Here is a 14576-nt window from a genome sequence, read left to right as displayed (position 1 = left end):
CCCATAGCTTCCACATTGCACTAGAAAATGACATCATTTTCTGGTGCAATATGTGGGTGACCAAGTGTGCTTTGCACATATGTGGGGTTAAGTACCCCATTGCCCTCCCATTTCCCAGTTTGGGCCCTGGGGGACCTGGCACCCCTCTGCCCCCTTCCTGCTCTTGGGGAGTTCCCTCTTTGGTCAGGGCATGCCCTGCTGTAAGGATGAGATTGAGATGCAAAATACCCAGAAAGAATGAGAAGAAAAAACTCATTTATTAACCCCAAACAATCGTCAAAATAAGAGAACCGTTGTGAAAATGAAGAATTAGCCCAGGGTACTTTATAAATACACAAGGCAAAACTTCCAGGGAATGAAGCCAGCTGGAAAGCTGGACAGTTTCCTAACTTGACAGTCTTTATTGGACTCAACATCAGTACCTAATCCCCTCCAGCGCCGTTTCTGCATGGCTTACCTCAACCCGGAACACCGCGCAACATGCCAAAAAAACCACGGAAGATCACGTTTTCTCACGCAAGTTTTGCACAATGTTGCGCAAAACTCCAACTTGGGCTGCCATCATGTGTCCCCCTCCAGCAGGAGCGTCATGCCAGCAACACTAGTTGGCATGAGGCTAATGTCATTGGGACATTAAAATAGGTTTTGTTCCTCCAACAATTTCTGCAGCTAGAGCAATATGGCACATAAAATCTCGAAAATATCAGTTTGACCCATTCTCATATGCTAAACTAACATGGTCAAATCCCAATTTAAGAACTGGGAAGAAATCTTTCTCATGGAAGGCTTGGACAGATAAGGGATTTTTTACTCTAGATCAACTGGTAGGTAATGATGTTGAGTTTTTGTCATTTTTCCAACTGAGGTCCAAATACAATTGGCCAACTTCTGCCAAATGGCAATATTTACAGTGGCAACATTTGTTGGTTACCAAATATGGTCCGGCAGCTTTGAGAGCTTCAGAATCTCCCGCACTTTGGGAGATTCTTATTGAATCCATACAGAAAGTGCAATCTACACCATTTGTATATAAATATTTGAAGTCAGTTAATAAATAACATACACAGAATCTTAGCAATGAATGGACTAATGATCCGGAGAGTCTGGTTTTGCTGGTGCAGGCAGGATTCTGAAAAATAAGGACCGAGCCCCCAACCTATTCCTTTTCTTTGGCGAGGGGCCCTCCAATTCTGAGGAGTTTCACATACTTGCTACCTGATGCTCTGAACTGGAGATGATGGGGTTTGAACCTGGGAACTTCTGCATTCAAAGCAGATTCTTTCCTACTGGTTCACAGCACCTGCTCTAAGAAAACAATTTAAAATTAAAACCATTTATACCCGACCCTTCTGCCAAGAATATTGTTGCCAGGTTCCCCTAGCAACTAGTAGGATGTTTGGGGGAAAGCTTTTGGGGAGGGAAGCTAAGGGGGGGTGCAGGCACTTACTTTTTTGTACTTTTGAATTTTCTTGGGGTGTGTGTGTGTGCAATGCCATCAGTTCCAGGACAACTGCAAGTGACGTCATCATACCATGGGCAATTTTTGAAGAGCACCAGGGGCTGTATTTGCTATGTTTTGGGGGCAATTCTTGTCATCACTTCCAGTGACACCAGAAGTGGCACACTCAAGCTGGTGCACGCATGGCCATTTCCCAGGCCTGCCTGGTGGTGGCAGGCAGTTTCCAAGGCTCTACCTCCTTCTGCAACCTCCAGTGACCAGTGGGCACAGAAAGAGAAATCCCCATGCGATTGCCCACCACAAGCAGTCTTCCTGAAGTGACGTCATCATGCCGGCCGCGAGAGCGCACCCATGCTCCGCACGGGGCCGATTCAGCCTATTGGGGGCCCAAATTGGCCCCAAACGAAGCGCGGGAACGCTCCTGCAGACGGCACAATGATGTCACTTCTGGAAGTAGTGTTGCTGTTCCAGCTGGAAGCACATACATGGTGCATGCTCCCTAGGTGCCTGCTGGTGGTGGGCAAGCTCCAGGAGTTTGCCCCCTCCTGCCGATCGCCGGACGATTGGCAGACGAGGGGGCAAATCCCTGGGAGTTTGCCCAGCACTGGTGGCCGCCTGAGAACCCTAGTTCTCCCTAGGGCATCTTGTAGTCCACGCAGTGAGATTGGTTGTTGGGCTAGATTCATCTGGGTGGGATCCAATAGGACTTATCTTCTGTGGCATTAATTGTCCATTGTTAATATTAATAACAGGCTGTGATTGAGATTGGCAGACGAGGGGGCAAATCCCTGGGAGTTTGCCCAGCACTGGTGGCCGCCTGAGAACCCTAGTTCTCCCTAGGGCATCTTGTAGTCCACGCAGTGAGATTGGTTGTTGGGCTAGATTCATCTGGGTGGGATCCAATAGGACTTATCTTCTGTGGCATTAATTGTCCATTGTTAATATTAATAACAGGCTGTGATTGAGATTTTCTGCCTGCCTGCTTCCTCAGAGCAAATATTTCGTCTAGGGGGAAACCCTTAAGATAGGGGAAAGGAAAGCAGTGGGATGTCGGATTCAGCACTGTCAGAAGGGCATGCAGTCGAGAAAGCATCCTGCTACTGCCAGCTGTGCCTTCCCCGGATGCTGCAGGGGCACGTAACTCTCAGCAAGGTCTGGTGCTTGCCGAGTAACTTTCACACTAGCTGACGGTGTACATTTCCATTGTTCAGAAATGTGGCGCCCACATTTTGCATGGATGAAAATATTGCAGTGAACCAGCCCTTAAGTCAGCTCACATGACAGGTTCAAAGCTACTTTCTCCTTTTCATCACTAAGCCCTTTGGCACATGTTTTGAAATCTGTCTGGCCTGGCTGAGCATCTTCTGGAATTGCTGTCATTCATGTTCATGTTTCAGGTCAAGAGTACAAATGATGTAAAAGGTCAAGGTAGTCCCCTGTGCAAGCACCGAGCCATTACTGACCCATGGGGGGATGTCACATCACGACATTTTCTTGGCAGACTTTTTGTTACGGGGTGGTTTACCATTGCCTTCCCCAGTCATCTACATTTTACCCCCAGGAAACTGGGTACTCATTTTACCAACCTTGGAAGGCTGAGTCAACCTTGGGCCGGCTACCTGAACCCGGCTTCCGCCAGGATTGAACTCAGGTTATGAGCAGAGCTTGGGCTGCAGTACTGCTTTGCGCCACAGGGCTGGTTCATCATGGCTGATATAGCTGGTTCATATTTTGCCTTTTGTCTTCTCCTCTTTTCTCAGCCCGTTGTTATGCCATGTTTTGGTACTTAAGATGCAGTTGCCAGAACAGGCCATCTTGCGTGGACATCCTGGGCGCAGCTGACCTTTCCCAGGGTTGTTGTCCATGAATCTGAAGTTGGTTCTCAGCTCCATATTCGGCACTTTTGCTTCTGAGAATATTCACTTTATGTTGCTAACCTGCACAGCAGATTCCTCCAGTCCCACTTGGGAAGTTTCAACAGCCCTGGAGCAAGCCAGCCATTGTCATTATCCCCCTTAGCTCAGATCTGATACAACCAGCCCTGCCAGGTCCAGGAGCCGCTCGGCTCACTTGTTTCTTGGACCCCAATGCCCCCTCCCCCATCAGAGCCCACTGGGAAATTTCCCAGTAAGTTCAACAGCCGGTCTCCTCTGGGCTCATCTCCTATGAAACTGGATCGTCAGTATTGGCCTCAGATCTGGTCAGGGTTCACAGCAACCTGGAGAAAAAAATGCCTTGTCCTTTTAACAGAGGCTTAAGGTGTGGAAAGAGGCTGCTGAAACTTTTGATGGCATGGGAGTAAATAAGCTTTTTTGCACCCTAGGCCAGCCAGTTTAAGAACCAGTTTGGTGTAGTGGCTAAGAGTGGCAGGACTCTAATCTGGAGAGCCGGGTTTAATTCCCCACTCCTCTGCTTGAAGCCAGCTGGGTGACCTTGGGTCAGTCACAGCTCTCTCAGAGCTCTCTCAGCCCCACTCACCTCACGGGGTGTTTTGTTGTGGAGATAATAATAACATACTTTGTAAACACCCATGCACCTGAATATGTGTACATTGAAGTGTCCTTCCTGCCTTTTCGTCTTGTAAGAGGTTTCCAGAAAAATCCATTCTGATATAATGTTCATGTCTCCTGGCCACAGGTATTTAAAGGGAGCCAGTTTGGTGTAGTGGCTAAGAGTGGCAGGACTGTAATCTGGAGAACCAGGTTTGATTCCCCACTGCTCCACTTGAAGCCAGCTGGGTGACCTTTTGTCCATCATAGCTCTTCCAGTGCTCTCTCAGCCTCACCCACCTCGCAGAGTGATTGTTGTTGTGGGGATAATAACAACATACTTTGTAAACCTCTCTGAGTGGACGTTGTCCTGAAGGGTGGTATATAAATCAAATGCTGTTGTTGCTGTTGTTGTTGTTACCCTCTGTTTTACTGCTAGGCTGAGCTTTCAAGTTTGCATAGAACAGATTTCTTAGGATTGCAATGGTGTTTATTAAGGTCTTCACGAAAACAAGAGGGCTGAACTAGTCACCAAAATGAAAGAAGGCAAGGACAAATGCTCATGGTACAGTAGGAAACTGAAAATTTATTGAATGGATAGTAAAAAAGCCCCAACACAGTTTGCATGCAGTTTCATCAGGGAATCTGAAATATTATATAAACACAATATTAATAAAAAACTATCGAACCAATCAAAATACAAGATACTAAAAAAATTTTAGTACAAACAAAATGAATGAGCTTGAGTGAGAATGTTACATTGGTTGAAAAATACCAGTGGCTATAAATATTATCAAGTTGCAGACAGTAACATTTGTATACCCTCATAAAGCAAAATTTAACTATGTCCAGTAAAGCACACAGTTCAGATCATATGTTCCCAGCATAAAAGAATTGCATAATAATACGTGGACCAATGGAGTTGAAAAAAAAATATAAAGTACCACTGACCTCTAAACGTGTTTATCTCCAGCACTTTCCCCACAGCTGCTGAACTCACAGAGAAAAGGAAGCAGAGCGTAGTGACTCTCTTATCTATGCTAACTTCAAAAAATCCAGGTCCTCATTTAACCCAAGAGGAACCAACGTTATCAGTCTCAAAATCCTTTCTGCCACTTTTCAAGTAACAATTTATCATTTGACTAGCTAGTCTTTGAATGGCCCAAAATGTCAAGTCATGGGAAGATGATTACGCGCTATAAGGCCTGATCACCTAGGGGAGCACCTTTTTTTTTAAAAGGTGAGTATTACTCATATGTTCCGCAGTGCATGTTTTTAGATTCCTCAGTGTTCTACCAATGTACAGCTTATGATAAAGACACTTGATAACAAGTTTCACAACTGGTGCCGCGTGTTCTGAAGTTCTTGAGTATGTACTTTTTATTATCTGTAGGATTTATCACAGAGTTTTCATGGTAAGAGAAAAGTCAATAATGCTAGGAAAATTGGAAGGCAGCAGGAAAAGAGGAAGACCCTAAAACGAGATGGCTGGACTCGTTATTTGTATTTATTTGCTCTGTTTCTAGTCTTTAAAATATGCCCTTAACATAAGAGTTCTAATAAATTTTACAATTTCTAGCAAAAATGTCAAAGGATCATACCTTGGGGTAGGTAGAAAGGATAGCCCCCTATTCAAGACATTAACTTTGTGCTCAAAGTCCTGTGAGATAAATTACCAATTAAAATCTCCATCTCAACTTGAATTGATGCGGCTTCTCCTGTGTCCTGACATGCGGATTTTGTATCGTGTATTTTGGCCTTTAGGAAGCAGGTGACCTTTCCTGAGGATACTGTCCCGTCCCTCTACATTTTCAATACTTCCTTCTCCTGTCAACATAGCTAATCACTTCCTCTTTTTATGGGACTAGCCAGAACTCTCCTGGCATTCATGAATCAATTGTAAATTATCTGAGGAGGTGGTTAAGTATTCTGCACTTTGGAGATTTACCAAAGTCATTATTATTCCTTGTAACCAGCCAGAGCCATAGGTAGGCTTGCCAACCTCCAGATGGTGCCTGGAGAGCTCCTAGAACTGCAACTGATTTCCAAATACAGAGATCAGTTCCCCTGGAGAAAATGGCAGCTTTGGAGGGTAGCTGCATGACAGATGCCAACAGCATTCTCTTCCTTCAGAGGTTCCCGTGCAAACTTTTATTATTTTCTAGCTGGATCTGGAGAAGTGAGCTGTGACTGACTTAAAAAGAAAAGGAAAGCAAGATGAGAATTCAGAGCTGTGGACTATACTGCTGTGTATCGTACATACTATCTGTTGCTGTTTGTACGATTCTACAACGCATTTTCTGCATACTTTAACAGGTTGTGTTAATACTTAAGATGAGCTTCAGCTCTGTTTCAGATTTCCGCCATCCAAACACTATTGCATTATATATTAGGTGGCCCATGCTGTTGACTGTATCGACTTCCCCAGTGTAACCTGCCTTGAGTCTCCATGAGAAAGAGGGACTACAAATACCATAAACAAACAAAACAGAATGTTAATTGATATAATGATATTTATATGCTTAAAAAAACAAGAAGAAGAAAGTCCCAGTGGCCCAGGGGAGGGATATGGCCACTGCTGGAGGACAGGGGCAAGGAAACTAGAGAAACCTGCCATGTGGATGTCCCATTCCTGCCCTGTTAGCAGCCACACCAAAAGCGAGGACACACACCTGTCCACGTGTGGAAACTGCCAATGTTATCTTTGTAAATGATCCAAGTTATAGACCAGGGCAAGCTGAAATGGTCCAGAGGTTGAACTATCTTCCTTGCATGAAAAGACTGGAGTCTGGGACTTTTCAGATGAGAAAGAAGTGATGAATAAGCAATGGAACACAATAGGCGTTTCAAAATGGACAGTGTGGTTTCTGCTTCCTCAACCTTTTGAGACGGTTAACAAGCTTGTGGAGAAGGGTGATTCTGCAGACATCATCATACACTTAGACTTCTAAAAGGCTTTTGACAAGGCCTGTCTCCAAAGACTCCCGAGTAAGCTCAGCAGTCATGGGATAAGAGGACAGGCCTTCTTATGCATTAGAAACAGACAAAATGACCGGAAGCAGAGAGTAGAGATAAGTGGCCAGTTCTCTCAGGGGTATCTGAAGGTGAGCTGTGACTTAAGAAAGCTCACACCCTACCACAAATTTTGTTAGTCTCATAGGTGCTGCTGGACTCTTGCTCTTTTCTACAGTTACCTCAGTGGAGGTAAGTGAGCAGAGGGGTCTGGCATGTGGTGCAAGCATAATTCAAATATTGTTCCAGAGTACCAGAGCCTGGAGCAATTTCAGCCCAGTTTTTACTTGTGTCTCTGGGTAGGCAAGGTGCCATGAAGGACTCCGGCAGGCCTTGTATTCCTTCCTTTTATATTCTGAATAAAGTCATGCTTTGTTTACTTAGAAAACCCTCAGCATCTCCTTGACTGATTGTGGCATCTTACACAGAGCTCAGATCTTAGCAGTTAACAAACATGGCCCAAGGCAGGAGGAATCCAGAAACTGAGTTGAGAAAAGAGCAATGACTGTAATGAGAGAGAGAGACCACGTAAGACCGCAAAAAAAGGCAATGTTGTACAGTAGTTAGAACAACAGGCTGGGGAGATCCAAGCTCAAATCCCCACGAAACTCAGTGGGTGACCTTTCTGTTGTCTCTCTCAAACCCACCACACAAGGCTTTTGTGAGGATAAAATAAAGGGCGGGGGGTGGGGGGAAGAACGACATACGTTGCCCAGAACCAGTGGAGGAAGATATGTAGGGAAATTCCTGACCTGTCTAAAAGCATGCTGTAGTATAGTTCAATGGAAAGAAAAACAATAAGGATCTTTTAAATTGAAAAGAAAATAATCACCACATAAAATACCAGATAACTCCTAAACCAGGTATGAATGCCAGCTGAGCTACTTGATAAACAAAAAAGCTTGTTTTTCCCTACAGCAAGGGATCAGGCCACCAGATGTGTACAGAAGACAGTAGTTAGATAAGAGGTGCAAATCCGGAGAAATGAACAACTTTAATATCAGTCTAAACAAAATGTCAATCTTTGAAGCAACAAAAAACCTCATCAATGCACACCTCCCTCTGAGCCAGTAATATACAATAACAAACTAGGAACAAGAAAAGTGGTTTCCCATCAAATCATTTCTTATCAGCAGTGCCTCCAGGTTCTAGAGGTGGGCACGGACGGGGAAAACCCACAGACCATCGGCCCGTGGTCCGTCGATTTTCATGGACCACGAACTTTTCATGGACCAGCCCCATTCACAGACCATTGGTCTGTGCTCTGTCACTTCCAGCCATCCTGGCTCTGCCCCCTTCACATGCAGAGATCCCAAACTTGCAGACAAACTTCAGCAGCCTCTCCTCCAGCCACCCTCCCAATTTGGTCAAGATTGCATTTTGGACACCCAAGTTACAAACCCCAAAGCGGCCGCCCCCAGGAAACTCACAGTGGATACTGCAGTTTCAAATGCCAATTGACTTGCAGTGGCTAGCGGCACAAAAAATTTGCAATGAGGCAAAATCAAACAGAAAGGGGTAGGAGAAGAGCCCCCTCACTCACCACCCAGGCACCTTCCCAGCGGCCTAGGGAATTAATTCTTGCTCCTTGCTTGCATAGAGAAGAATAGGAGCTCTCTGGTTGGCAGGCAGAGCTGCCTATCAAGGTTTTGAGGACTAAGATTGGTGTTTCTATGGCTGCAGAACATCCACCCCTCTGTTGCCTTGGAAATTAATTCTTCCTCCTTGTTCACATAGAGCAGAACAGGAGATTTCTGGTTGGCAAGCAGAGCTGCCTATCAAAGTTTTAAGGGCTAAGATTGGTGTTGCCATGGCTGCAGAACATTCACCCCTATTGCCTAGGGAATAGGGGTGTGCAATTCGGTATTCTGGTTAGGTTAAAAATACCGAATCAGGGCCGTTTTGGGTTTTTTCAGTATTACCGAAACTTTTTCTGAATACCGAAAAATTTCGGTAATACTGAAACAGAGATTACCGAAACGATTCAGCCATTGTTTTCAATGAGAAAACCTTCTCCTGGATTTCCGGGAGTCTGGGGGGCATTTTTTGTCCAAATCACACCAACCTTGGTGGAGACCTTCTGCTAACCCTCCTCTAACTACCCCCCAAGTTTCAGAAAGATTGGACTTTGGGGGGCCATGTTATGCCCCCCAAACAAGGTGCCCCCATCCTCCTACAATCTCCATGGTTCTCAGAGAATCACAAAAAGACAATTCCACAGCAGGGGGGCACACCAAAGGGCATTCCAGCATTCCCCTACACAAAAATAACACATCTAACTTCACATTAAAGAATCACAAAAACACAATTCCTGTCGAAAACAGGAACAGCTTTAGGTAACACAGCAGGGGGGCACACCAAAGGGCATGCCAACAGTATCTCACACAAAAATAACACAACTCACTTCACATTAAAGAATCACCCAAAACACAATTGCTGTCAAAAACACTTTATTTCTTTAACTGCTTTAGGTTACACAGTAGGAGGGCACAACAGGGCATAAAAGCAGTCTACCACACAAAAATAACACAACTCACTCCACATAAGAGAATCACCCAAACACAATTGCTGTCAAAAACAGTGATGTGAGTTGTGTTATTTTGTGTAGTAGACGGCTTTCATGCCTTTTGGTGTGCCCTCCTACTGTGTAACCTAAAGCAGTTAAAGAAATAGTGTTTTTGAAAGCAATTGAGTTTTGGGTGATTCTTTAATGTGAAGTGAGTTGTGTTATTTTTTTTGTAAGATACTGCTGGCATGCCCTTTGGTGTACCCCCCTGCTGTATAACCTACATCTGTTAAAAAAATAAAGAGTTTTTGACAGGAATTGTCTTTTTGTGATTCTCTGATGTTAAGTGAGTTGTGTTATTTTTCTGTGTGGGGGACTGCTGGTGTAATGTGTCACAATGCTTTGCCTACTTGAACTTTGAAAGTGAGAAAATATTTTTTAAAAAACTTTTTTCAGTGTGTGTGTTTTATTCTTTGTTGTGCAGTTGGTTCCCCTCATAGGGAACAATGGGGCTGGCCGGCCAGCCATCTCTGTAGGTGGTGGGGGAATTTGGGGGAGGGTGTCTGTGGTTCAGGTGCTCTTTCACAGGGACAAGCTCACACTCAGGAGTGTGCCCACCATTGTGGCACCCCTGGGCTGTGCATAATTGCCCTGGGAAAGAGAGTTTAAAAGTTCCCATCACAGGGAACAATGGGGGACGGCTGGCCAGTCTGCTCCTGGGGTAGTGGCCGGTGTGGGAATGTTGGGGAGGGTGTCTTTGGGTCACTGTGGGGCTGTGGGAGGGTGGATTAAAAAGGAGGACTGTACCTGTGGCCACAGATGCCACATTCCGTGGGTTCCTGCTGTGGGAGATTTTCCCATAACAGGAATCAATAGAAAGTGGCTAGGCACAGGACAGGAGAGGTTAGGTTTTGGGGAGGGTTGTGTGGGATTTGGCAGTTTGGGTGCAGGTGGACTGTGGTTGTGGCCATTGGCAGCCCCAATCCCATGTGTTTCTGTGGTGTGGAAGTCTTCCCCACAGTAGAAAGACAAAGTGGTGTGGCAGGAGAACCACCTTTGGGGGGGGGCATAAAATTGCCCCCCAAAGTGGGATCAGCTTGGGTCTTGGTGGAGGGTGGGAGGACAGGTACGAGATGGGCCCCTGAAGGTTGGGGGCATTTTGCATGCAAAATGCCACCCCTAGCCACACAAGCCTGTCTTATTTCCCCGATAGGAAATAATGGAGAAAGGGGGGCTAAGAGCAGCATCTTTGGGAGGCCATAAAATGGCCTCCCAAAGTGAGATCTGCTTGAGCCTTGGTGGAGGGAGGGAGGACAGGCAGGAGGAGGTTCTCTGAAGTTTGGAGGCATTTTGCATGTAAAATGCCACCCCTAGCCACACAAGCCTCTCTTATTCCCCCCATAGGGAATAGTGGAGTGGAGGTGGATAGGGGCACCTCCTTTGGGAGGTCATAAAATGGCCCTGCCAAAGTGAAATCTGCCTGAAACTTGGTGGAGGGTGGGAGGACAGGTGGGAGCAGGTCCCCTGAAAGTTGGGTGCATTTTGCTTGCAAAATGCCCCCCCAAGCCACCTATAAAGATGACTTGTTTTTCCCCATAGAGAACCATGGAGATTGTAGGAGGATGGGGGCATCTTGTTTGGGGGGACATAACATGGCCCCCCAAAGTCCAATCTTTCTGAAACTTGGAGAATATTTAGAGGAGAGGTAGCAGAAGGTCTCCACCAAGTGTGGTGTGATTTGGACAGAAAATGCCCCCCCCCCCAGACTCCCGGAAATCCGGGAGAAGTTTTTCTCATTGAAAACAATGGCCGAATCAAGCCGAAAAGTGAATACCTAATCAGCTTGCTGTTTTGGTATTCCCTGAATACCGAAACGGTTTCCTGATTCAGTTAAATCAGAATCAGGTTTAATGAAACAGGCAGGCCTTGCACACCCCTACTAGGGAATTCATTCTCGCTCCTTGCTCCATAGAGCAGAATGGGAGCTCTCTGGTTGGCACGCAGAGCTGTCTGGTGTTTGTATGGCTGCAGATCATCCACCCCTCCGTTGCCTAGGAAATTAATTCTTCCTTCTTGCTCACATAGAGCAGAATGGGAGCTCTCTGCTTGACAGGCAGAGCTGTCTATTAAGTTTTTAAGGGCTGCAAAAGGTCTGTGGACGTCCTCTCCATTGCCTAGGGAATTGATAGATTGGCATCAGGATGTCTGGACATACGGCCCATGGACCAACGGACCGGCCCAAATGGCCCAAAATTTGTGAAAAAGGTCAGTCCCACGAACTGTGTGTTCACAAACCATGAACTGGGCCGAACTGTGCAAAATTTTGCTCCATTTTCCAGACCATGCCCACCTCTATTAAGGTCGTTTCCACATGTCCTTATAGGGATGGCCCAATCACAAAACACTGGTGGCTTTCCCCCATGATTCCAGATGTCTCCATTTGCAAAACACTTGCTGGCTGCTTGGTTTCCGTTTTATCAGCACCTTTTCTGGGGCCGGAATTTCCCTGGTCTTTTCTATTGCTGCGCTCTTGGGCATATGAATGGTTAAAGCTCTCTGAGGAATCACCCAATCGCAGGCTACCTCCTTCCCCGAAGCTCTCAGCATGCAATTGCGCATGTGCAGAGCAAAGAAGAACATTTGAAAGGAAGGCGGGTGACCATGACGAAAGTGCCTGACCTCCCCTCCCAAACCAATTTCTCTTTATTTGTTATTATTTATTTATTTAGAAAATTTCTGTGCTGACTCTCCAGGGAACCTGCCCAAGGCTGGCTTACAAAATAAAACATAATAAAACATAAAAGTTAAATGATGGTTGTTGTGAATTTTCCGGGCTGTATAGCCGTGGTCTTGGCATTGTAGTTCCTGACGTTTGGCCAGCAGCTGTGGCTGGCATCTTCAGAGGTGTAGCACCAAAAGACAGAGACCTCTCAGTGTCACAGTGTGGAGAAGATGTTGGCAGGTAATTTTTATCTACTCAGGAAGGTGGGTTTGGGCTGAGTCATCCTGTAAGAGTCATCTCAACGTCCAGAACCATTTGCCAGGCCAGCATCAGAAAAAGGGTTGCTGGACTCAACGGACCTTTGTTCTGATCCAGTGAAGCAAGTCTTAAGAATCATCAGGTTTTTTTTTCTTTTGAGGAAGCCTCTAAAAACATTTGAGATCTTGTTATATCAGGGCTGGAGAGGGAATTTAGGGAAGAGACACCATGTCAATGACAAGACATGTCTAATGGCTGCAATGAGCAAAGAAGTGGTACCTTTCCATGCAGAAGTAGCTATCCACACATCAAGATGCTTTGCATGCGACAGCTACTTCTAGAGTTTCTGTTCCCCCAGTGGAGGCAGGGGATTCCCCGCCCCAGCCCCCTTCCTCCTCCACCGCTCACCTGGCCAGCAGGGAAAGAAGGCGCAGGAAAAAGCCTCCAGGGTGCTCCAGTCCAGGAGTGGCATCATTGCGCAGGCCCCAAGAAGTGATGTCATCAATCTGCATTGGGAGCACGTGCATGTGCAAAGACCGAAGTGCCAGGTCCCCCCACTCCCACCAGGAGGGTTAGAGGACCTGACAACCCTAGCTGCTTCTAGGGCTATCCCCTGCAGAGCAGTTTCATTCCACATGGCCAAGTAAAAGATTTTAGCATTTTGGTCCTTGTCTTTCAGCTCCTTTATGAGACTGTAAGAAGAGTACTGCTGGATCACCGTTGATCAGTTTAGTCCAGAACCCTGTTTTACACAGGACTCGGAGGTCAAGAATGTCTCCTGATGATGCCTTGGAGCGGTAAACCCTTGAATGTGAAGGCTGCACCATGGCTAGCGGCACAGATGGATCCCTTCTCCATGAATCTGTAAAGCCACTTTCTACAGCCACCGGATAGTTGGGTTACTAAGTGGGCGGGAGAAAAATATCCTATGTTGGTTGTTGGGGGTTTTCCGGGCTGTATTGCCGTGGTCTTGGCATTGTAGTTCCTGACGTTTCGCCAGCAGCTGTGGCTGGCATCTTCAGAGGTGTAGCACCAAAAGACAGAGATCTTACAGGATGACTCAGCCCAAACCCACCTTCCTGAGTAGATATAAATTACCTGCCAACAAGACAGAGACTGTGACACTGAGAGATCTGTCTTTTGGTGCTACACCTCTGAAGATGCCAGCCACAGCTGCTGGCGAAACGTCAGGAACTACAATGCCAAGACCACAGCAATACAGCCCGGAAAACCCACAACAACCATCGTTCTCCGGCCGTGAAAGCCTTCGACAATACAATATCCTATGTGTTTGACAGAAGTTAATGTGTAAAGAGAAAAGGGAAATCTTCAATGTATGACTGATGAAACTCTTAAAATTGCTATAAAGACAAAAAGCAAAAGTAAAAGGTGATAGAAATATGGCCAGAATTCTGAATGCAACTTTTCAGCAACTTGCACACTGCAACAAAGAGAACTATTATAATAACCAGTGCAAAGAAATAGAAGAGAACAACAAAAAAGGAAGAACAAGAGATCTATTCCACAAGATCCAGGAAATCAAAGGGAAATTCAAACCGTGGCTCGAGATGCTGAAAGATTAACAGAAAAATAAATCCAGAGGAGTTAGCCGTGTTAGTCTGTAGTAGCAAAATCAAAAAGAGTCCAGTAGCACCTTTAAGACTAACCGATTTTATTATAGCATAAGCTTTCGAGAATCAAGTTCTCTTCATCAGATGCCTGATCAAAACTGGGCAGAATGCCCAGTTTTGATCAGGCATCTGATGAAGAGAACTTGATTCTCGAAAGCTTATGCTATAATAAAATCGGTTAGTCTTAAAGGTGCTACTGGACTCTTTTTGATTCAGAAAAATAAAGTATCTGACCATGACAAAATAAAGAAATGCTGGAAGCAATACACTGAAGAACTATACAGAAGAGGTGAAAGGGTGACCGATTCCTACAAACAAGAATCTTTTGTTGAAGAACCCGCAGTTTTAGAAACAGAAGTGGAAGCTGCACTTGAAGGTAGATGGGATAGATAGAGCTATTTCAAGCTACAGAAATTGAATTCATCATAATCTCAACAACAGTGTGCCAACAAATATGGAAAACAAAACAATGGCCCATGGACTGGAAATGCTCAGTCTA

This window comes from Eublepharis macularius, chromosome 9 (assembly GCF_028583425.1).
Source record: "Eublepharis macularius isolate TG4126 chromosome 9, MPM_Emac_v1.0, whole genome shotgun sequence".
Classification (NCBI taxonomy): Eukaryota; Metazoa; Chordata; class Lepidosauria; order Squamata; family Eublepharidae; genus Eublepharis; species Eublepharis macularius.
The sequence above is the reverse complement of the archived record's forward strand: the minus strand, read 5'-3'. Positions refer to the sequence as shown.